The sequence below is a fragment of the Crocuta crocuta genome, unplaced genomic scaffold (genome assembly GCF_008692635.1).
Source record: "Crocuta crocuta isolate KB4526 unplaced genomic scaffold, BGI_CrCroc_1.0 scaffold10, whole genome shotgun sequence".
Taxonomy (NCBI): domain Eukaryota; kingdom Metazoa; phylum Chordata; class Mammalia; order Carnivora; family Hyaenidae; genus Crocuta; species Crocuta crocuta.
The window spans coordinates 2,372,959-2,396,562 of NW_027527551.1; the positions used below are offsets into that span (position 1 = coordinate 2,372,959).

The 23,604-nt window shown below is 38.7% G+C and overlaps 1 protein-coding gene across 9 annotated transcripts in view; it reads left to right on the forward strand.

The window, feature by feature from the left end:
- Nucleotides 1–23,604, forward strand: part of FBXO34 (F-box protein 34) — an 84,258-nt gene that overhangs the window by 163 nt on the left and 60,491 nt on the right. For 5 of the 9 annotated variants that reach the window (XM_077768363.1, XM_077768336.1, XM_077768390.1 and 2 more), the window contains exon 2: nucleotides 898–959. The exons of 3 other annotated variants lie outside the window; for them this stretch is intronic. The gene's annotated coding sequence lies outside the window, so the exon portion shown is untranslated. Of the gene's footprint in view, nucleotides 1–58; nucleotides 144–897; nucleotides 960–23,604 lie in introns of those variants that run through there. One more of the 9 variants, XM_077768414.1, reaches the window with a different exon arrangement.

Sequence of the window (23,604 nt, forward strand, 5' to 3'; positions counted from 1 at the left end):
CCCAGGCCGTGAGGAGGCACTGGATCGGCTCTCTCACCTCCGGGACCCGCGGCCGGTGAGGAAGTCGGGCCCTGGGCGGGGGTCGCCTCGCCTGGTCGCGCCCGCCCGGGCTCGGCCACTCTGCCCTTTCCGTCACGGCGCAGGTGAGCTGACGCCTGCCCTTAATCTTCCTCTGGGACCGGGCAGGACCGGGGCTCTGAAGCTCCTCTCGCCTCTGGGCAGGCGCAAGGCGACTGCGGGTCGGCCCTAATCACCGATGAAGTCACAGTGCTCTGGGTCCTCGTGTCCGTGACGTCAGAGGTGTCCAAGAGATGGGCTATGATGTCACTGCAGACCCCGGGGGGGACCTTGGCGCGCGGAAGGGCGGGGAAGACCAGGAGGGGAGAAAAAGGAAGTTCAGGCTTTTATCAACGCCTGGAATCGCCGCGGATTTGAATAGAAAGTGCTTTGATATCAGCATTTCACAATTGTAATAGTTGTCAAGTTCTTTAACTTCATTTCGAACACGCATTGTTAGTACAGTTCAGTAAGACACGTTTGATGTAGAAAAATGTAAATCAGGAGGTTTGGGGAGGGTTGAGCGTTTAATGTGAGGGAACGCCTATTAGGAAGCTGAACTCCTAGTTTGATGCTTTGTGATTGGAATTGCTGAGGAAATAGAACCAGCTGGAGTGCTGATAATTCCGTTTGCNTGTCAGGGAGTTGCTAGAAAGGCAGAGCGGACCTTAAATGAACTTTTTTTATTTTAAAGGGGTGGAGGGGTAAGGAGGGAGGTTTGAATTAATCCAGCATTCTTTTTAAGTAATAATTACCTGACGATTTAATTTATTTAGGTTGTTCTTGTCTTGTACTATGACGGATAATTGAGGGTTTCCTATGGTTATAACTCACCAACAGGCTGTTTCCCACTAAGACTGGGCCGTGACAATAACAGATTCCAGGACTGCTTGTCTGGACAGGTAACAGATTTTGTCTGTATTGTTTTCAAATATGAAAATACAGAGTTTTTATATTTTTTATGTTATTTCTAAAAAGTTTATTATTATTATTATTATTATTTTTTTTTTTGAGAGAGAGAGAGAGGGAGTGTGCGCAGGGGAGGGGCAGAGAGAGAGGATCCATCCCCAGCAGGCTCGGCGCTTTCACCATGGAGCCTGATGTGGGGCTTCAACTCAAACTGTGAGATCATGACCTGAGCCGAAATCGAGTCACTTAGCTGCCTGAGCCACCCAGGCGCCCCTAGAATTTTTTTTAAAGTGCCTTGTCTGTGAATATTGTTTTTCTTCCAAAGCTTTCAAAGGAGATCAGGCCAGAAGAGAAGCTAGTCACTTGCCATTGTTGACCCTCTTCGGGTATTTCAACATATCAATATAATTTTTTTTCTCTCTACAGGATCATTTAAATAGAATCTAGTTTGAAAGTTAGTTGCCTCAAAATTGAAGCATAATTACAGTATAGGGTCTTCAGCAGGAAGTGGGTAGCAGTCCTCAGTCCTTCCTCATTGACCTTGATTTGTAATGGTAGTTTTTTTCCGGTTGTTAATAGTTCCTCTTCTCCATTTGCTCTTTAAAGGTGATTGATAAGTATTGTCTCTCTGAATTTTGCATCAACATGTGGATGGAAGTTGTGCTGCGTACATTAACACAGTAAATGAAAGCAAAAATTTACCCTCATTAATTACTGTTGCATTTGACTGGAAGTTCACAAAAGAAGACTTTCTTATAAATTTCTTTTTGATCCTCACCATACCTTGGAAATTTGACAGAATTATGTGTAGTACTGAAAACTGTTATTTTGTTTTCATTTAAGAAATTAGAAATTACATGGTGATGATGTTGATTGAAGGCTCTAAAATTTGAACCTTTGAATCCTCAAGACTGATAGGTACCAAATTAACATGAAACTGCTAATATTGAAGGTTTTAGTTAACCTACTCTAAGATGAAAGGATTGTGGCAAGATACTACGTAATGAAGTTGAAGGAGATTTAGAAAGACACTTGTACAGGTCTTTTCCAAGTAGCCTTTTGGGGGCAGGCTATGTGGCTCTGTGTAAATTAAGTGTATGGTACTTGTGTGTATGGGAAGGGATGAAAGTCAAACTGCATGTGAATTGAAAGACATATAAATGATGATAATACAGTAGTCTCTTCCTGGCAGTGCTTTTTCCTCCTCTGTTGTGCTTAGTAGTTACGATTTTTTTTTCCTAATGGAACATGAGTTAATAGCTAGAGAATAATGTCTTTAGTGTATTCTGATGTGATTGAGGAACAATGACAGGTATAGAAAAGCCAGCCTATATGTATAGTTGTTTAACTATTTAACAAGCTATAACTCTTCTGGAACATTTTTATAGCTTGTTTCTATCTTTGGCAAGATGTTTTTCTTCAAAGACCCAGACCAGACTTCAAAGAACCAGGCCCTGAAGTTTTGGGTCTAGGAAGTAGCTTTTACTTCTTATGAATGGAAATTTATTTGAGATCGTGTTTAAAATATTTTGTTATCTTCTTCAGTTACTGCATTTGAAGGGACTAAATCAACCACTCATTAGTGATTACGGCATCTTTCTGACAGCTAAAGCAAATAGGAAGAAATGAAAGTGCTGTATTTTATGAATTTTCCAAATTCTTTAGATAGGTTTATTGGATCAATTCTATTAAAACATAGAATTTAAATTCTTATACAAAATTTCTACTTTATTTTCTAAACCTAAATTTATGCTCAGTTTAATTTGGACAGTTTCGATGTTCTAGTAAGCCTTAATCCTGTTTAATATTTGTTGGGGGAGAACATACTAATCATTAGAGACATCATTTAGTGTGATCTTCCAAAATTTGCAGCTGTTTAGAACCAGATACTTGAGGGAGGCTACTATGGTATGATGAATGCCTTCCTTGTTAGGTCATGTGTGACAAAGGCAAAATTCAGCAAGTGCATAATTTACAGTCCTTTGGAAGCAACAACAACAACAAAAAGAGCAGATTAACTCCAAATGCATTAAGGTCATCTGGAAATGGAATTCCTGTCAATCTTTATCTTTGCATAATTTAGGTTCTCTATAGTTCATGTTTATGGTATTCATCATGAAGCTGATGAACATGCTATATTATCTAGGAAAGTACTAATGATTAGAATGTAGGTGTTTCTTAATTTTAGCTTAAAGAGTTTATCAGCCTTTAATTTCCAATTCCATCTTCTAGTTAGCTCTCCATAGCGGAGACTCCAGATCTCCTTTTAAATATTCAACTCCAGAATCCTACCACATACATTTCCTACCCTCAGGACAGTGTAGGTATAAATATGAAACTAAACATTAATATGTGTGATTAAATAATTTTAAATATATTGTAAGGCATGGGTTTCATTCAACCAACAGACATTTTTTGAGTGCCTCTGTATGAGGTACTCAGCCAGGGACTGTGACGTGCAGATGGATTGTCCTTGCTGCAAGGATCCTTGACTTTTGTTTTAATATTTCCTTGCCATGGAGCCCTATGGGTAGAAGGAGCCAGAATCGGATCAAGAGGGTGACCATTTATGATATGCCAGATTGGCCAGAGGTCTTACCTAAAAGTCAGTTTAAGGAGGTATTTAGAAACTCAGGTAAAAAGAATGCGGAATAGATTATCATACAGGCAAAGGGTCTAGACTCCACAGATTTGGATTACTCTGAAATGAATGGAGTTTAGCAACTGAGCAGTTTCTTTGAGTCAAGAACAAGAGCCTAAGGCCAGAACTAGTCTGTGTAGGCAGTCTAAAATTAGAGGCTGAGGGAAGATATCCCACTCTCACAGGCATTGTATGTACCTTCTTTTTCTTCTCTAAGATCATTTCCTTTTTTTTCTTCCTTCTCCTTCCCTCCCTCCTTCCTTCCTTTTCCTAAATTGACAAACTCACGCCTTCATTTCCACTTTTTGTTTTCTTTCCCTGACGTTTTATTATAGAAAATTCTAATCACAGAAAAGTTGCAAGAACTGTTTGCTGAACAACTGAATACCTAAGTACTTGAAAACCTAGATTCTGTAATTTATATTTTGCCTTATATACTTCTCTATCCATCCTACCCTCCCCCTCTCTTCCTCTATATATTTATCATTCCATCTTCTATTTTGTTGTGTTTCAAAGTAAGTATATTTTACTCCTAAATACTTATTGTGCCCATCATGAATTATTTGTTTTTTAGGGTAAAACTTATATACAATAAAGTGTACAGATCTTATGTATATCATACCCATAGTTTAGGCAAAGTCATACATCTTTGTAGCCTTGTCAAGATATAGAACATTATTGGGGCACCTCAGTGGCTCAGTTGGTTGAGCGCCTGACTTCGGCTCAGGTCATGATCTCACGGCGCGTGAGCTCGAGTCCCGATTGGGCTTCATGCTGACGGCTTGGAACCTGGAGCCTGTTTCAGATTCTGGGTCTCCTCTCTCTGCCCCTCCTCCACTCCTGCTCTGTCTCTCAAAAATAAATAAACATTAAAAAAAAAAAAGATATAGAACATTACCATCATTATAACATTTATTTCATGTACCTTCTAAGTCAATTTAATTAACTTTTTAATCTCCTGCAGCCTTATTTCCACCAGTTTCTTCTGAAACTACCTGTTCAAACGGCCAGCTTTGTTAGCACACTTGAGTAGCATTGTGCTAGGTGTGAATGTGATCCAGAGAAGAGTTGTGTGTGTGTTTTGTTTTGTTTTTAATTTAAATAGACTGTATGATTAGAAATTAGAAGTTATTTTATTGAGCAACACTAGCAGACAAGGGTGATTTGGACCCAATTTTGGAGTGAGTATAAACATTATTCTATATCTAGTGATAATTTTTGAAGAAGGAAGTAATGTAAAAAACAGATTAAATTCTTCTCTTGTTTGTCATCTCTAGTAGTTAATTGTGTAGACGCCTTCTTCATTTTTTGAGTCCTCCTCTTTCTTGGTTCTTTGCCTATCTCTGATTCTCAGTTTTGCTGGCAGTTCTTTCTCTTCCAGATTTAACCTATTGAAAGCTTTGTCTTAACTCTTTATTGTGCTCCTTGTTATCTGGCCCTTAGCCCTTTGGGCTTCTCAATTATAATTCTTTCCAGGTCTTTGCTATATCTGTATCTGTAAACTGTTAACCCTTGTTAGGTTTCTAACTGCTAACAGGATGCTGCTTTTTGTGTGTCCCTGTTTACTTCGTACTTGTTCAAGAGTCTGTAGCAAGAGCATTTAAATGTTCTAAGTAGTTGTAGTAGATGGGATTTATTTAGAAAGAAAGATGTGCATTTGGGCTGAATGAACAGAGTTGATGAAGCTTCTGGGAACAGTCCCCAGAATGACACTGCGGACTTTGCCTGCTACGGGGGCTACTGCCATTGTGGACCATGCTATTGAGTCAGAAAGCTGCTGCCACCATACTTACCTTTAAAAGAAAAGAAGAAGAAGAAAGAAGAAGTAGTTGTTTAACTTCCTCGGGCAGAACTATCATTACGTGTTACTTTCTGCCCTCCATATCTTATGCAAGTATGTCTGCTGAGCTGCACTTAGGTCAAATGTGAAACGTTAATTTAAAGAGCATCTAGAAAATGTAGTTTTTAGTTCAGCCTCTAAAACAGGAAGGTGAGAATGGGTTGGGATGAGTACTAAGTGACATTCACTTTGTGAAAAACGAAACTCCTTTTCCCTAGATTCCCTCAGTGTAACAAAGTCTTTTCTGATTTTGCTCTTTCTGTGCAAAGACCATGGGTATTGTTCTAGTTTCCTGAGATAGAAACTATTGCCATCAGTTGTACCATTTAGATTTTTGTGTTCTGGCTATAACAGAAAACTGACTCAAATTTACTAGCTCATAATATTGAAAAGTTCAGAGGGAAGCTTTATCCACTTGTACTTACTTATGTGATCAGACCTCACCTTTCTCTTTTTCCTGTTATTTAATGAGCTCTGCTTCTGGTGTGTCAGTCCCTTTGTGGTCCCAGCATGTTTGTCAGCAGCTCAAGCTCTAGGTCCTTATGCCATCACATCCAGAGAGGAAGGGTGAGTGCTTCAGCAGAAGCTGTAGGGCAGGGCTTCTGACTTTGTTCCTTCACCCACCCCTTTGACAGTCTGAAGGCCACAGGACCCCTTTTCTGGGTTACTTATTTTCATTTTAGTTGTTTAAAAGTGTTTATTTGCTTTTGAGAGACAAGCAAGTGGGAGAGGGGCACAGAGAGGGGGACAGAGGATCTAAAGCAGGCTCTCTGCTGATAGCATCCAGCCCAATGTGGGGCTCGAACTCAACAAACCGTGAGATCATGACCCCAGCCAGAGTTGGATGCTCAACTGACTGAGCCACCCAGGCGGCCCTTAATTTTTTTTTTTTTTTTAAACAAGAGTAATAGTGTTTCACTGGTGGCCCTCAAGGCAGGCCAGTCCCACCCCACTTTGTGGGGAGGAGGGGGGCAGCAGTTGCCTTCCACTTATTTTACACCTCTCATGTCACTTAACCATGCCAGACTAGAGCCTAGCTCAACAGGGTCTTCTTTCCCTATTCCCTATGCTGTGTTCTCTCTGGATAGTAGGTAGGGACAGTGGGAATCTTGTTCATTCATTCATGTGGGGCACTAATTAGGTGGTAAGGCATTTGGCTACCTTAAGAGAGTTATAATTACTCTTGCCATTTTGCCCAGGCTTCGTTAAATTTCTCCACTTTGACATTCAGAGCACTGGGCAGAAATCATATTGCATCAACACCTGCTGAGGGCCTTTGTGATTATTAAAAAAAAATTTTTTTAATATTTATTTTTGAGAGAGACAGAGTGCGAGTGGCAGAGGGACAGAGAGAGAATTGGAAGCAGGCTCCAGGCTCTGAACTGTCAGCACAGAGCCCGATGAGGGGTTCAGACTCACAGACAGTGAGATCATAGAGCCAGTCGGACACTCAACCGACTGAGCCACCCAGGCGCCCTGGGCCTTTGTGATTATTTTAAAATAAAATACATAGGTCTACAAAGAGAAACAATTGTATTAAAATACCATTATCAAGATATTTTTTAAAAAAATTATAAGGTGGTGTGTGCTTCTTTGTTAAGTAATAAGATTTAGTATGGGTCTAAGAATTTCCAAACTGATGAACATTGGCATTATTTATAGGTGTCTGCAACCACTGATAATGTGGTATGAAACTATGTGTGATTTCTGCTGGTGACAGAGTGACTGGTATTGCTAATATTGTAGTCTGTTGACTGAATTCACAAAAGAGCATGCTAAATTTCAGTTAAATTAAGTTCAGTAAAATTAAAGATACCTTCTACCCCTCATCTGAGCTTTTAGACAGCCTGAGTTCTATGCCCAAACCTTTTGAGGGATCTGTGTGCTTCAGCTTAAGAACTATAGCTAGAAGACAGTTTCTCTTCCCAGGAACCCTAGCAAATGTCTTTGTGCATCTTATTAAATGACTTTGGGTTATATTGACATTTCTGAACCAACTCAGGCCAAATAAGATTTGGTAACTGGTTTAGCCAGCTTGAACCCACCCCTGGAGCCGAGGTTGAGTTCATTCCTACCTAACCAGCTTCATGGCCTAGCTTTTTTTTTTCCTGAGGAAAATTCAGGGGCCACTGGATGCTGAGTAGCAAACAGTCGATATCCAATATGTCATCCTTAATTCATCCCTTCTCCTTTGCTCCCATAGTCAACCAGTCATCAAATTTTAGTGAATTTTTCATTTGGATTTGTCTTTCCCTGATCAAAGTCTCTGTTGACATCCTGGGCCTCCAAATTGGAGCATATGGGATAGTCCATTGGGTTGCAAAAAGAAAAGTTTTAGAACTTACAGTTATTTTTTCATGCTTTTAGTATTTATTTTTATGTATATTTTATACTGTAGTAAAACTTAAAAGTTCAGTAGTACATGCATATATGTAAAATATAGAAGTATATGCATACTTATTATTAAAAACAATTTTTAAAATATTTATTATTTTTTTAAATTTTTACTTATTTCTAGGAGAGAGAGAGAGAGAGACAGCGTGAGCAGGGGAGGGTCAGAGAGAGAGGGAGATACAGACTCTGAAATAGGCTCCAGGCTCTGAGCTGGCAGTCAGCACAGGGGCTCGAACCCACGAACTGCGAGATCATGACCTAAGCGCAAGTCGGACGCTTAACCGACTAAGCCACCCAGGCGCCCCAATATTTATTTATTTTTGAAGGAGAGAGCCAGAGCATGAGTGGGAGAGGGGCAGAGATACAGGGAGACACAGAATCTGAAGTGGGCTCCAGGCTCTGAGCTGTCGCACGGAGCCTGACGCGGGCCTCCAGCTCATGAACTGTGAGATCATGACCTGAGCCGAAGTCGGACGCTCAACTGACTGAGCCACCCAGACACCCCCTAGAAGTATATACATATTTATGTGGGTACATGTTAAAATTGTTTCAAATAATAGGAATGGGAAGGTCAGAAAAATTGAGATAACCATAGAGCAGTGCTGTTTAGTAGAAATATAATGCAAGCCATATGTAATTAAAAATTTTCTAGTTCACCACATTAAAAAGGTAAAAACAGCTGAAAATAATTTTAATATGTTATTTAACACAATATGTCCCAAACACCATGATTTCAACATGTAATCAGTATAAAAAATTAATGAGATCGGTAGCATTTTTTTTCATGTGAAGATTTTCATTTTACAATGTAAATCTCATCTCAGTTCAGACTAGTAATTTCAGATGCTCAATAACAGTATGTGGCTAGTGGCTTCTGTACTGGATAGAACAGATCTAGACCAATAGATTATTCTGGGTTTGGATTTCTCTAATTGTCTCTGTATAGTTTTCACAAATCCATTATTTATTCTCTTCAGTTTTTTTGTACACTTGCTGGGTTAATTGAACAAAAATCCCACTGGGATGTTACTTTCCTGCACCACGTTTAACAGCTTTTTAAAATTTTTATTTTTGTTTTTTTGGAGAGTGCGTGTGCAGGTGGAGGAGCAGCAGAGGGAGCAGGAGGGAGAGAATCTTAAGCTCGCTTCACGCCCAGCGTGGATCTGATGAGGGGCTCATGATCTGAGCCAAAATCTAAAGTTGGAAGGGCCACCCAGGCACCCCTTAGCTTTTAAGACTTTCCCTAAGGTAGTCTATCCCATCTTTATTCCTCACATGTTTCTAGGACTGCCTGCAACAAACCTGGGGTTCAGTTAGGTAGTTTCCTTAGGTTTGCCTTCCCTTTCCATTTCTTCAGATGTAATCATTCATTCTGAGGAGCCTGTTCCCATAAAACCTCCTTGGGCTCTTCAATCCCTCTGCAGTTTATTTTCCCAACTCCCACTGTGTGTATTGAGTACTCAGCCACTTAGCACTTTAGCACTTCATCATATACTGTTGTTTACTGTTCTCTAATTGTTTCATGTGTAATATTAGGATATCTCCCTTAGTAAATCCTAAGCTTCATATCTTATGTCTCTAAATTACATCGTTAAAGACCTAGCTTCCCTCCACCCCTCTGCCCGCACTTATCTTTAAGGATATACCTGCGCTATTTAAATTGATAGCTTTAGATTTTTTGAAATTCTATCTTGTTTTCTACTCTGTTGGTTAACTTAGACATCTAGCAGATTCAGTTGTAGAAGTTGTATTGGAATGTTCATTTGTTTCTTGAAAATGAAAGAATTTAATTTGGTTTATAAAGTAGTGTGCTTGAAAACCTTTAAGATCATTCTTGTATAGTAAGGAATTATTGATTAGAGTTTCTGAAGATTAAATTTGACTTTGATTAGGAAGTCTCAAAAGACACATTTGCTCTACTGTCCAGGAACCAAGAGTGGCAAACTTGTTTCCTAAGTAGGGCAAGAGATTTTATTTCAAGTTCAGTCATCAGGATTATTCTCTGGAGGTTCTGGCACTTTCTACACACTAGTCACTTTAGCCCTAGGGGATATGTTTCTCTAGGTTAGGCAGTCTTTTAGATGAAGAGCTTTTCTGCCATCCATAATGTTTTAACTCATTTGGAGCACTACAAAGAGGACTACAAAATTGGATCCTGAAAATATGTCTGAAGAAGATCATACAGCTTTATGCTTTAGGAATCCTATCATTAATTTGCCTGTGTGGTATATAACATGTTATACGGTTATTTTGGTAGAATAGCTATATACCAACATTTTTAACTTGTAGAATTTCAAGGCTTGCCTATAAACATTCGTTTACTTAAAAAATGTGCAGTATGTTTTAGATGTCAGGCATTAAGCTAAATGCATTAATTAACTTCTGTCACTTTTTTTCTTAGCACTATTTTACAAATCTTCTATGTAATCTTTGGCAAGTAGTGGTCTTCAAGAATATATTCTTTTGTCTTACTGTTTAACACCTCGTGGGTTTTTCTTCCCTTTTTGGCAAATATCATTAAATAAGATTGTTTTTGTTTGGATATTTATTTACTAAAATATCAATATTTTAAATATTTATTTTGTGAGAGAGAGTGCAGGCGCAGGAGGGGCAGAGAGAGAGGGAGAGAGAGAATCTTTGGCAAGCCCTAGGCTGTCAGCGCAGAGCCCAAACGGGGCTCAATGTCACAAACTGTGAGATCGTGACCTGAGATCATGACCTAATCCAAAATCAGTTAACCTGCTGAGCCACCCAGGCACCCCTAAAATATATTAACTTCTGGAAAGTTCATATTTTTCTTTTATTAAGTTTTCCTCAAATTAAAGTATAACTTTACATTCTAGTTGCATATATTTGTAAGACCGCATTGTATAAAATATTTTTATAATTTTTATGATTTTAAAATGTTTATTTAACATTAAAAAAAACCCCTCTTAATTGGCTTCTTGAATAAGTCCAGCAGTTACTCATCTTTGTTTCCTGTAGAATCAGGTAAAAATTTATTACATTGTTTATACCATGAGAAAGGTAACAGGATTAACATATGCAAATTTTAAGTGTTAAGAAAACTATGGAAGGTCAGTTTGATAAATTTCACAGAAAACTTCATTTTATTTCTGTTTCTAACCTGATTCACAAACTTTCACAGTTACTGTTTGTAACTCTTCATAATCTATACTTCTCTAGCAAGAAAGAACCTTTTGTATGATTTTTTTCAGCTAATCAGAGAAAAAGCCTGTTGGCCTTTTTTGATTTAGCTAGCTGCTTTTGTTTGTTTTTAATGAAAGCAGATAATGAGAAATTAAAAGATAAATAATATATTTCTAGCAGTAGAATGACCCCAATGCTTCTGTTTTTGGTTAAAATGTTTTCTTTTTTCCTGGGAAGAAGAGTTCTCTGCACTGTCCTTGCCTTTTCCCCACTTCCAGCGTTTTTTTGGTCATTTCTGTGTCTAATGGTTTTTGGGGTAACTAGTCTGATGCGAAACGAAAGTCAATATAAGTCTTCAAGGAAATCATTAAAATTTGCATATATCAAAATTTCAAAAAAATTAAATAGAATTAATAGGATTAAAGAACATTTATTTTTTCGGGTAGGTAATGTGTTTGCATGGTTCAAAATGCGAAAGGTGTAAAAAGTAAGTTTTCTCCTCTCCTGTCGGGCACACTTTCCCCCTCACTGGATGCAGCAATTCTATTCTCCCCACTTTTTAAAAAAACATAAGTATATTCTGCATACTATCATCTTGACTTTCACTTGATTTTTTTCCTATACATATTGTTCTATGAAGAGTGTATTAGTGATAGAAAACCTAAACTAGCAGTGGGTTAAATAACAGAGTTCTCTTATTAAAATTCAGATAGGTAGTCTAGGGCTGGTATAGCCTCATGGTATTTCTCTCTTTTGGGGCATAATGAATACAGTAAAGTGCACATACTTTAAGCAGACAGTTTGATGAGTTTTAACAATTGCATATAACAAACCCTGCGGTTAAGAGAGCCCTCCAGTCTAGTCTTCATTCCTTCCCCCACCCCTTGGCTCTTTCCATACTGTTCATTGCCTAGTGTCCTCATTGAGCTAGCTGAAGCTCCAGCTGTTGCAGCTCATTCCACACTGCAGGATGTAAGAAGGGGCAAAGGTTACATGCCAGCCTTTTTACAGGAAGATTTCTAGAGCTGCCGCTTCACAACATTTTTAATGTTTCACTAGCCATACCCATAAATAAAGGCATATCTTGTTTTACTATGCTTTATTTTGTATTGCACTTGGCAGATTTTGCATTTTTTACAAATTGAATGTTTGTAGTGAGTCAGTGCCATTCCAACAGTGTTTGGTCAGTTTGTCTGTGTCACATTTTGGTAATTTTTCTATAATTCAGACTTTTTCATTATTATATTTGGGTGATTTGTGATGAGTGATCTTTGTAATTGTTTTGGGATGCCATGAACTGTGCCCATATAAGATGGTGAAATTAATAAATGTTGTATGTTCTGGGGCACCTGGGTGGCTTAATCAGTTAAGCATCCGACTTTCGCTTAGGTCATGATCTCGCCGTTCATGGGTTCGAGCCCCGCGTTGGGCTCTGTGCTGACTGCCAGCTCGGAGCCTGGAGCCTGTTTCAGTCTGTGAATCCCTCTCTCTCTGACCCTCCCCTGCTCACGCTGTCTCTCCTCTCTCTCTCTCTCTCCTAGAAATAAATAAAACATAAAAAAAAATTAAAAATAAAAAAATAAATGTTGTATGTTCTGGCTGCTCCACTGACCAACCATTCCTCTGTTTCTCCCTCTCCTTGGGTCTCTCGGTTGTCTGAGACCCAATATTGAAATGGCATGTTCAAGTGAAAGGAAGAGTTGCACATCTCTCACTTTTAAATCAAAAGCTAGAAATGATTAAGCTTAGTGAAGAGGCATGTCCAAAGCTGAGACAGGCTGAAAGGTAGGCCTCTTGTGCCACGTAGCCAAGATTTGACTGCAGAGGAAAAGCTCTTGAGGAAATTAAAAGTCCTACTTTAGTGAACAATGAATGGTGAGAAAACCGAAGAGCCTTATTGCTGATATGATGAAAGTTTTAGTGGTCTGGGTAGGTCAAACCACCTGCAACATTCCCTTAAGCCAAAGCCCAATCCAAAGCAAAGTCCTCATTCTCTTCAAATCTTTGAAGGCTGTAAGAGGTGAAGAAGTTGCAGAAGAAAAAGTTCAAATCTAGCTGAGGTTGGTTAATGAGGTTTAAGAAGCCGTCTTGATAACCTAAAAGAGCAAAGTAAAGCAACAACTGCTGTGTAGAAGCTGCAGCAAGTCATCCAGAAGATAGAGGATAGAAGATGATTAATGAAGGTGGCTACACTCAATAACAGATTTTCAGTGTAGATGAAATAGCCTGCTAACACAACATCCATTCTGTGGTCCATGGATCAAGGAGCCATTTCTACTTTCAAGTCTTTTTATTTAAGAGATCTGTTTTATAAGGCTGTAGGTGCCATAGATCATGATTCCTCTGATGGATCTGGGCAAAGTAAATTGAAAACCTTCTGGAAAGCCAAGAGCCGCCATTCTAGATGCCATTAATAACATTTGTGATTCCTGGGAAGAAGTCAGAATATTAACGTTAATAGGAATCTAGAAGAAGTTGATTCTGACCCTCACAGATGACTTTTAAGGTTCAAGACTTCACTGGAGGAAGTAACTGCAGAGGTAGCAGAAACAGCGAGAACTAGGATTAGAAGTGCAGACCAAAGATGGGACTGAACGGCTGCAATCTTGGGATGAAACTTGAACAGAAGAAGAGTTGCTTCTTATACATGAGCAAAGAAAGTGGTTTCTTGGAGTGGAATCGACTTCTGGTGAAGATGTGAAGATTGTTGAAATTACAACAAAGCATTTAGAATATTACATAAACTTAATTGATAAAGCAGCAGTAGATTTTGAGAGGATTGACCCCAATTTGTAAGGGAGTTCAAACAGCATTGCATGCTGTACAGAAATTGTTTGTAAAAGGAAGAGTCAGTATGGCAAACTTCATTGTTGTCTTATTTTAAGAAATTGCTACAGCGACCACTATCTTGATCAGTCAGCGGCCTTCAGCATAGAGGTTAAGACCCTCTGCCAGCAAAGAGGATTAAGACTTGCTGAAAGCTCACATGATAGATAGCGTTTTTTTTTTTTTTAGCAATAACGTATTTTTAAATTAAAGTATGTGCAATGCTTTTGTGTACTTAATAGACTACACTATAGTGTAAACTTTTATATGCACTAGAAAAGCCAAAAATTCATTTGACTCCCTGTATTGTGGCATTTGCTCTGTTGTGGTGGTCTGGAACTGAACCCACACGGTCTCTGGGTATCCCATGCTTCACAGTACACTGACCGACAAGCGAGTTCTGTGTCTTTAAGAAGTTGCTCTCTTAATGTAGAAGAAGGCACAAGGTTAAAAAGCATTAATTTTTTTGCCCTCTTTTATTTTCTCTTGTACATTACTTAACATGTAGAAACATGTTCCAACTAATCTTAAAGTACCCTTTAACTTAATTGGGGAAAAAGATCTATTCCATTTAGTTCCTTTTCTATAATAAAAATTTCTTCCATTTCTCTTAACTTTCTAAGCTTTTTTCCCGCTAAAGGTTGTTTATTTTGAGAGAGAGAGAGCCGTGCATGTGTGCACATGTGCATGCATGGGGGAGGAGTAGAAAGAATCCCAAGCAGGCTCTGCACTGATAGTACAGAGCCAGGTATGGGGCTTGAACTCAGGAACAGTGAGATCATGACCTGAGCCAAAACCAGGAGTCGGATGCTTAACTGAGCCACCTAGGTGCCCCCACTTCCTAAGCATTTATTCTCCATTTGCTCAGTGGGCTCAGATAGATTATATAAAATCTATTCTACTAAACTGTAATCTTTTGGGGCGCCTGGGTGGCTTAGTCGGTTAAGCGTCCGACTTTCGCTTAGGTCATGATCTCGCGGTTCGTGGGTTCGGGCCCCGCGTCGGGCTCTGTGCTGACTGCCAGCTCAGAGCCTGGAGCCTGTTTCAGAGTCTGTGACTCCCTCTCTCTCTGACCCTCCCCTGCTCACGCTGTCTCTCTCTCTCTCCTAGAAATAAATTTAAATAAACATTTAAAAATTAAAAAAAAATAAAACTGTAATCTTTTGTAGAATAATAAGTTTTTAAAATATGTTTTTAACTCTGTAAAATAAGCTTTTGGTTGGAACTTCAGGAAAAAAATTCACAGTAATTTTCCATACAAACAGATGGTATTATGAGCTGTACTTAACTTTTGAAGTAGGAAATAGCATTAGAAAAAAGGATGTATACATATGTTTTCCCAACCCACATGATGATGTCTTGGAGAGCAGAGCCCTGTTACTTAACTATCATAGCTCAGACCATTGAACCTTGCACTTGGTAGATCACTTCTTTTTTTCTAATTTAAGTGAACTTGGGAAAGTGGTAGAAAAATGATTAGACTTCTAGTAGCAATGAGTTGGTCTTTCAAGGGAAGTGGGGAGAAGCTGTTAGTATAATGTCATTGTTGGTACTTTTGAAATTATCATCTGTTTTGGTAAAGAAAGGGCCAATATCCATACTCTAAAGATGGAGACTTTAAGATTTAGGATAGTATCCTCCCATTTTATCTGGAGGTCAAGTTTTGTTTGTTTTAGCAATGTAGCTCTAATAAGCCAAAGAACAGGAAAAAAATACTTCCTATACTTAATACGTGGGTGTTGTGGTGATCCTCAGGCCCCTTCCCAAGGTCTTCAGAATTTAGAATAGAAAGTAGTGCCTGTCATGTTCTTTCCTGTGTCCTTAGCATGAAAGCGGTGCCTAGCACATTGTTGGTGTTCAGTAAACATTTGTTGAATGAATGAATATTTATAAATTGATTTCTTTTTTAAATTTTAATTTAAACCCAGGTTAACGTATAGTGTAATAATGATTTCAGGAATAGATAAATTGACTTCTTTCAGTTTGTTTTGCTAACAGAGTTTCTGGGCAGAGAAGGAGATACTGTTGAGGGACTAAAAAGCAATAGCTGACATTTTTGCTTATTCGTTAGGTAGTGATGATGGTGTTAATCAGGAAGGCATGTGCTTACGTTAGGATTTGCATTGGCCTTTCCCTGTGCCTAGAACACTATTCTCTTAGATAAACCTTCATGCCTAACTTACCCATCTCCTCTGAATTTCTTGTGTATCACCTTAAGGAAGCCTGCACTGACCGCTGTTAATTAATTAATATTTTTGAAATGTAAGTTTTTGACATTTATTTATTTTAAGAGGGTGTGTATGAACAGGGTAGGGTCAGAGAGAGAATCCCAAGCAGGCTCCACACTGTCAGCACAGAGCCTGATGCAAGGCTCGAACTCAAGAACCATGAGTTCATGGCCTGAGCTGAAATTAAGGGTCTGTCGCTTAGCCAACTGAACCACCCAGGCACTCCTGACCACTCTATTTAAAATGGCAACTACTCCTTTCTCCGTGTACTTTGAAGTTTCCTTATCCTAGTCTGTTTTTTCCCCTAACAACTACTTCCTTGAAACATACACTGTATAATTTACTTATGATTATTACTTACTGTCTCTCTCACCACTGGTGGTGGGTCCTTTAGGGGCTTTGACTATTTGTCCCCTGTATTCTGCGTGCCTCATAAATGCTCAGTGAGCATTTGAGAGAGTACACATGCGAGTAGGAGAGGGGCAGAGGGAGAGAGCAAGATAATCTTTCTAAAAAAAATTTTTTTTTATAGTTTATTTATTTTTGAGACAGAGACCGAGTATGAGTGGAGGAAGGGCAGAGAGAGAGGGAGACACAGAATCAGAAGCAGGCTCCAGGCCCTGAGCTGTCAGCACAGAGCCCGACATGGGGCTCGAACCCACGAACCATGAGATCATGACCTGAGCTAAAGTTGGATGCTTAACCGACTGAGGCTCCATGCTTAGTGCAGAGCCCGATGATGCAGGGCTCTATCTCATGATCCTGAGATCATGACCTGAGCCGAAATCAAGAGCCAGATGCTCAATGGATGCTAGCCACCCAGGCACCCCAATTTTTGTTTTAAAAATTTATATTTAAAAGTATTGTTTCCATTTTTTAAAAAGTTTTGCTTTTGGAGACCACTGTGTCCCATTATGATACCAAGGCAAACCTGTGCAAGATTTAAGGACTATATTCTTGGTGGAAAAGGGACTGAATTTTGGCTTTGCTGAAATGTATCATGTGCTTCAAACCTCTAGCATCTTTTTGGTTAAGTTGTCATAGTGTTCAGTGCTGGTTTAATGAGAAAGAGTCTAGGTTTGAGTGAGTTCCACTGTGTGCAGATGGAATTTCTATTTCCTTTTTTTTTTTAATATATATATATTTTTTTATTTCTNAGGCGCCCCTGGAACATCTATTTCCTAGTGGAGGTGGCTTTCCACAAAGGGAGGAATGACAATAGCAATAGCTTCCTTCCTTCCTTTTCACTAGGCTTTAAAATACTAAACATTTTATGTATGTTTTCTTTTCTAATCTTTATTGAAACTCCATAAGGAATGTATTCTTGTCCCTTTTTTCTTGCAGAAAACTTGAGGTCTTATAGGTTAAAAAGGCAGTTTGTTTAGCCAGTAAGTGTGTAGAAGCTAGAATTCAGTTCTGAGCAGTGTGACCTATAGAGGAATTTTCACTGCACAAAATGTCTTCCTAGTTAAGAGCACCTAGAAATGAAAAAGAAATAAACATTGTAGGTGGAACTCTGATGTCAAGGAGACCTTTATCTTTTTATTTGCTCCAGCTTTGCATGACTTCAGTTGATTGAATGAGGCCACTGCCACTGAAACAGTAATATTATGTTAAAGTTAACCAATGCAATTTAAATAAAGTATATTTTAAATAGAACCAGAATTGGCTCCTGACCAGATCTTCTAGTACTTAGACTTCGTTTAGCTCAAGAACAATTTATCTTATCTCTGGGGCAGAATCTGTATGATCTTCCTTCATCTTCCCTAAAAATTAGATACAGTGGGATGGTAAAAATTATAATGTGGCTGCATTGGAAGTATAATTTAGTGTAGTATAAATTAGGTGTAGAGGGGTAGACAGTGGGTAGGTTTTGCTGTTCTGAATTTAAGAGAAAAGCTTCCCTAGATCCTAGATTTTGTATATAATTATACCAGTGGAAATAGTCACCCTCTATGTACCATACAAAATCATTTGTAATTTCAGATTTTGATTAGAAAATTCTAATTAATGTGAATTACTTTTTGAACTTTAACTGTTTGCATATTTTTTTCTGTAAGATGATGTATTTTATTTCTCCTGTCATGAAAATATTTCTGCTCTGTCCTAAGGAGGCTAATACTATATCTGGTATTCCCAGTACCATAAATTAGTTTTTAACTTGAGTTATAAAACCATGGTGATTTATGGGGAGTTAAATAGAACCTATAGTTGCAGGAAATTATACTTAAGGATACATATTTATATGTTGAACCCAGTAATGTTCTTTTCATAGGAAAGGTTGTAGGACACTATTGTGTACATAGCTAGTAGAATCATTTTATTTAAAAAAATTTTCCCGGGGCACCTGAGTGGCTCAGTCGGTTAAGCTTTGAACTGAGGCTCAGGTCAGGATCTCACGTTTTGTGGGTTTGAGTCCTGAATCAGGCTCCGTGCTGACAGTATGGAGCCTGGAATTCTCTCTCTCCCTCTCTGCCCTTACCCCACTTATTTTCATATTCTCTCTCGCTCACTCGCTCAAAAAAAAAAAAAAAAAAAAAATTCTCCAAAGCAAGACATAGGTACTTATTTTGGAGATACACGGAGACTTTTCTGGCCTGAAATGATCATTGATGAGAGCTGTGTTCTTTTTGGGTTTCTAGAACTGTGATGAGAACATCATTGAATGAGGTACTTTTCTGGATGCTCTCATTTAATTTTAGTGGGATGAAATACTGAAAAAAGCTTTTTCTTAATACTTCTTTTTTTCCCCTTTGAAGTAGCCAGCAAAGGCTTTTTTCTCAAATGCATGTTCATGGTGAGGGAAAAATGTGAAGGTTCAGAAGAGTTTATGATGAAAGCCCTCGTCCCACTTCCCACTCCCCCCTCCACCTCAGTTCCCTTTTCAGGGAAACCACAGCAGTTGTTTCTGGTGGATTCTTTTAGTTTGCTTCTTTTGTTTCTTGATTTCCTAATTTTAAGCATTATCTATTGATTTTCTGCATTGATAGTCAAGGTTTAATTCTCATTTACTGACTGTCAAGAATTATAAGGGATCTGAGATTTGACCCTACTTGAAGCTAACAAGTTAGCCTGCCACAGTTTCATGGATGCTGGTGGAAGGCACAGTTAGAGACGAAGTACAGTTTATTACTCCTAGCAGTGGCTAGAGTATCAGCATTCGTTTGTGTCAGTGTCCTGAGCCTCAGTTCCCACAGGGCCACATGATACCTGTTCACACAGTGGGTTTTGTTACTGAAAAAAACTCTGAGCTTAGAGATTTCAAGTATTTTATAATGGGCAGTAAGTGTGCCTGGCCTTGACTCCAGGGGAGGATAGGAAGCATGCCTGCTTTTTGTTCTTGAAGAAAAGACTTTCTGTCTTGCAAGGCTGTTTGCTATATGAACATCCTTGAAAATACAGTCCAGAACAAAGAACCGACAGTGTCTTTTCTGACAGACCTAGAGACCCATTACGAATTATTTCTTCACACAACTATCCCATTCCCCACCTTCTTTCTGCTGTAGTTCTGTCATCATTTTTAGCTCTCTGGTCACCTTGGTAAATACTGTGTATTTATTTTTATTTCACTAACAATAGGTGGTGTCTTTTGACTTTCTGCTTTGAAAGAGGAGCATATAAGATAGGGATCCTTTTTAAAAAAATTTTTTTAAACATTTATTTATTTTTGAGAGACAGATCATGAGCAAGGGAGGGGCAGAGAGAGACGGACACACAGAATCGGAAGCAGGCTGCATCCAGGCTCTGAGCTGTCAGCACAGAGCCCCATGCAGGACTCGAACCCACAGACCGTGAGATCATGACCTGAGCTGAAGTTGGATGCTCAACCGACTGAGCCACCCAGGCGCCCCTAAGATAGGGATCCTTGTATGTGTTAGAAAAACAGCTCAACCATAACTTAGGTGAAAAAGAAAATTGGTTCCCAGAACTGAGTCCGGTTGAGGAGGATAGAGTAGGATAGGATCCACATGCTCAATCTTTGCTTTGAAGAGTTGCTCTCTTGCTGTTGTCAGTCTAATTTTCTCCTTTTAGCTTGATTTTCAGGATCCTTCACACCCTGCCCACCCCCCACCCATTCTAGGCTGTGTGTTTTATTTCCAAACAAGTTATGGCAAGGTAGAGAGAATAGATTAGAATAGTTTAGAGCCTGGTCACATGCATACTCTTATAGATGGGTATGGGGTCAACCCTATATGATACACATGTATTAGGGGTCAGCAGAAGGTAATTCTCAAAGATAAAACAGGATGTCATTACCTCTCCATATCAGAATTCTCAGTTGTATTCTTTTTTTGGGCGGGGGGAGTCATTTTTGTTTTTATAGTTTCCTATAAAACAGTTAAGTTGCATTTTTAAAGATAATATCAAATTTCTAGTATCTCCCTATTTCTTAGTTAGCTTCCTTGATGCCCTCTATCTTCCTGCTCCATTCTGTGAGCTTTATTTAGAAATGCTGCTGAACTGACATCCTATGACTTGCCTTCATTATGCTCCTGTCTCCCATATATTCTTCTTGGATTATTGCTTTGTTTTGCTGGTGTACATGCTAAGGTAAGATGTGTGGGAGTTAAATTTTGAGCAATCCCATGTCTGAAAAGGTTTTTATTCTATTCTTAAACTGGAATGTTAGTGTGGGTGGGAATGGAATTCTAGGTTGAACATCATTTTCTGTCACATTTTTAAAGGCATGATTCCACTATTAGTGTCCTTCATTATTGGTGAGAATTCCTAGGCCAGTTTGATTCATGGTTCCTTTGTAGATGAACTGCCTTTTCTCTGAAAGCTTATAGTATTTTTTTTTTTTATTGTCTGAAATTTTCCAGTGATATGTCCTGGTGTGGGTCTCTATTCTTTTGAGCACTGAACAGGCCCTATTTATTGGAAGACTTCCATAAATCTATAAACTTAATCATCTTTTGTGGAAAACATATTTCTTTGGAAACTTTCTTCAATTTTTTTTTCATTCTGGAATTCTTTGTTTAATTATTTATTGAAGGATAGTTGACACAATGTTACATTAGTTGAAAGTATACAACATAGTGACTCAGCATCTGTATATGTTACACTGTGCTCTCCACAAATATAGCTACCATCTGTCACTCTACAGTGCTATCATAATAGTACCACTGACTGTATTCCCTGTTCTTTCTGGGCTTCTTTTTTTATTCTTATTTTTTAACATTTATTAATTATTGAGAAACAGAGACAGAGCATGAACAGAGGAGGGGCAGAGAGAAGGGAAGACAAAGAATCTGAAGCAGGCTCCAGGCTCTCAGCTGTCTGCACAGAGCCTGATGCAGGATTCGAACCCACAACCTGCAAGATCATGGCCTGAGCTGAAGTTGGACACTTAACCCACTGAGCCATCCAGGTGCCCCTCTGGGCTTCTTAATCAAATGCTGATCTCTTGGACTGATGCTGTGTCTCCTTTGGTAATATTTTTGTCTCTGTTTTTGTCTACTTTCTAGATTTCATCTATACAACTTCAGACTTTATACTGCCTATCTCTCTCTCTCTCTCTCTCTCTCTCTCTCTCTCTATTTATTTATTTAGAGAGCATGAGCAGGGGAGGGGCAGAGACAGAGGGAGGATCCCAAGCAGGCTCTGCGCTGTCTGTGTGCAATCTGATACTGGGCTTGCACCACAAACTGAGATCATAACCTGAGCTGAAACCAAGAATTAGATGCTTAACTGACTGAGCCACCCAGGCACCTGTATATTACTTTTTTAAATTGATATTTTATTTCCAACAGCCTTTTCTTATTCTTTTTTGCCTTTTCGCAGCATCGTGTTTTGTTTTATGGATGCAATATCTTGACTGTTTCTGAGGATCTTAATTACAAGGCTTTTTACAAGATCTATTATGTTTTATGAATTGTTTCTTTGTCACATTTCTTTAACATTTTGTTTCCTTGTCTCTTTCAAGTTACAGATGTTTGATTCTGATTTGACCAGTCAAATGGAAGAATGAAAAAATGTAAAATTGATTGGGGGATACCTAGGTGGCTCAGTTGGTTAAGTGTCTGACTCTTGATTGCAGCTCAGGTCATAATCTCACAGTCCAAGATCAACCCCTGAACTCTGCACTAGACATGGAGCCTACTTAAGATTCTCTCTCTCCCTTTCCCTGTGCCCCTCTCCTGCATGTGCTCTCTCACTCTCATAATAAAATGGATGGATGGATGGATGGATGGATGGATGGATAGATAGATAGATAGATAGATAGATAGGGATCTCTGTACCTGGACAAGGTCTGTCAGCTAGTGAGCTTTGCATTAGGATGAGCAGTTCTGGAGCCCCATTATTCTTGGTCAGTGGTGCTAATACCTGTAAGGGCTGCTGCCCTTCAGACAGTTTAATTTCATTAAAGAAGGATCTGCCAGTTTTAAATGTCTTTAATATTGTAAAATTTCAAAGATAATTAGGATTATGAAAAGAGTCAATTATATAGGGTCTAGAAATGTTCAAATAATCATCTTTCCTGCATTTTAGAGTGAAAAGTTTTAGGGTATAGGGTAGTGTAGCAGAGAGCAAGCATCCCAGATGCTAGAGCCAGAGTGCTTGTGTTCAGATCTATCTGATTCTGCCACTTAGTTACACTTAGGTTACTTAACAAGTTACTAAGCCTCTCAGTGCCTGCCCACTTTCCTCATCTGTGATATTTAAATAATAATAATACCTATTAGGGATATTATGAGGATTTAGTTAAAAATGAATATTAAATACTTGGCATATAATAAATTCTCAGGTGTTAATTTTTTTTTCTTTCTTTGCCAGTAATAATTATGCAACTTAGATATGGTGATGATTGCCCATAGCAGAAATTTTGGTATGATTAGGTAACTTTAGATTGTATTTTTCTCTTTAGAATGTCAAAAAACACTTGGAGTCATTACTTGATGTGCTGAAATGTGTATGTGCAAATGTTTTCATAAAAGCCTTCGAAAGGTTCTCCTCCCCCACCTCCAAAGGATCTTGCTAAAGATAACTTGATAAGAAAAGTAGTCTTGGAGCACAGCCAGAAAACTAGGAATGAAAAAATACTATTTTCATGCCCAGAAACCTCTGTACAATCAGAATCATATGTGCTCAGGATGTTAGGGAAGCTTTGTTCCCATGCAAAACGTACTGACAGTCCTACTTCTTGGATTTCAGAAAATGTTGAAAGTTTCTTTATAAATCGATGTCTAGAGCAGGACTAGCAGGATGAAATAACTCTTGAAAGAATATTTTTTTGCTTCCAATATGCTCCCATTATGTGGAACACTGTGAGACTATCTTCACCACACTCTGCTGACTGTGAAATTCAGGTGAATTAAATAAAACTCTTGTGTGGTGGTTTCTGTCTCCCTACTCCCTCCAAACTTGACCCTTATTTGAACTAGGGGGTTTTAATTTGAATTATTTATCTTGTTTTTTGTTCTTGTCTTTTTCCTCTCTCACGTAGTGGAGGAAGTCCTTGGACTCTTATTATTGTTCCTGTTATTATTATTTACTTTTGAAATGCAGATGCACACAGAGTCAGTGAGCCCCTATTTATTTACCAGTTAGTTTCAACA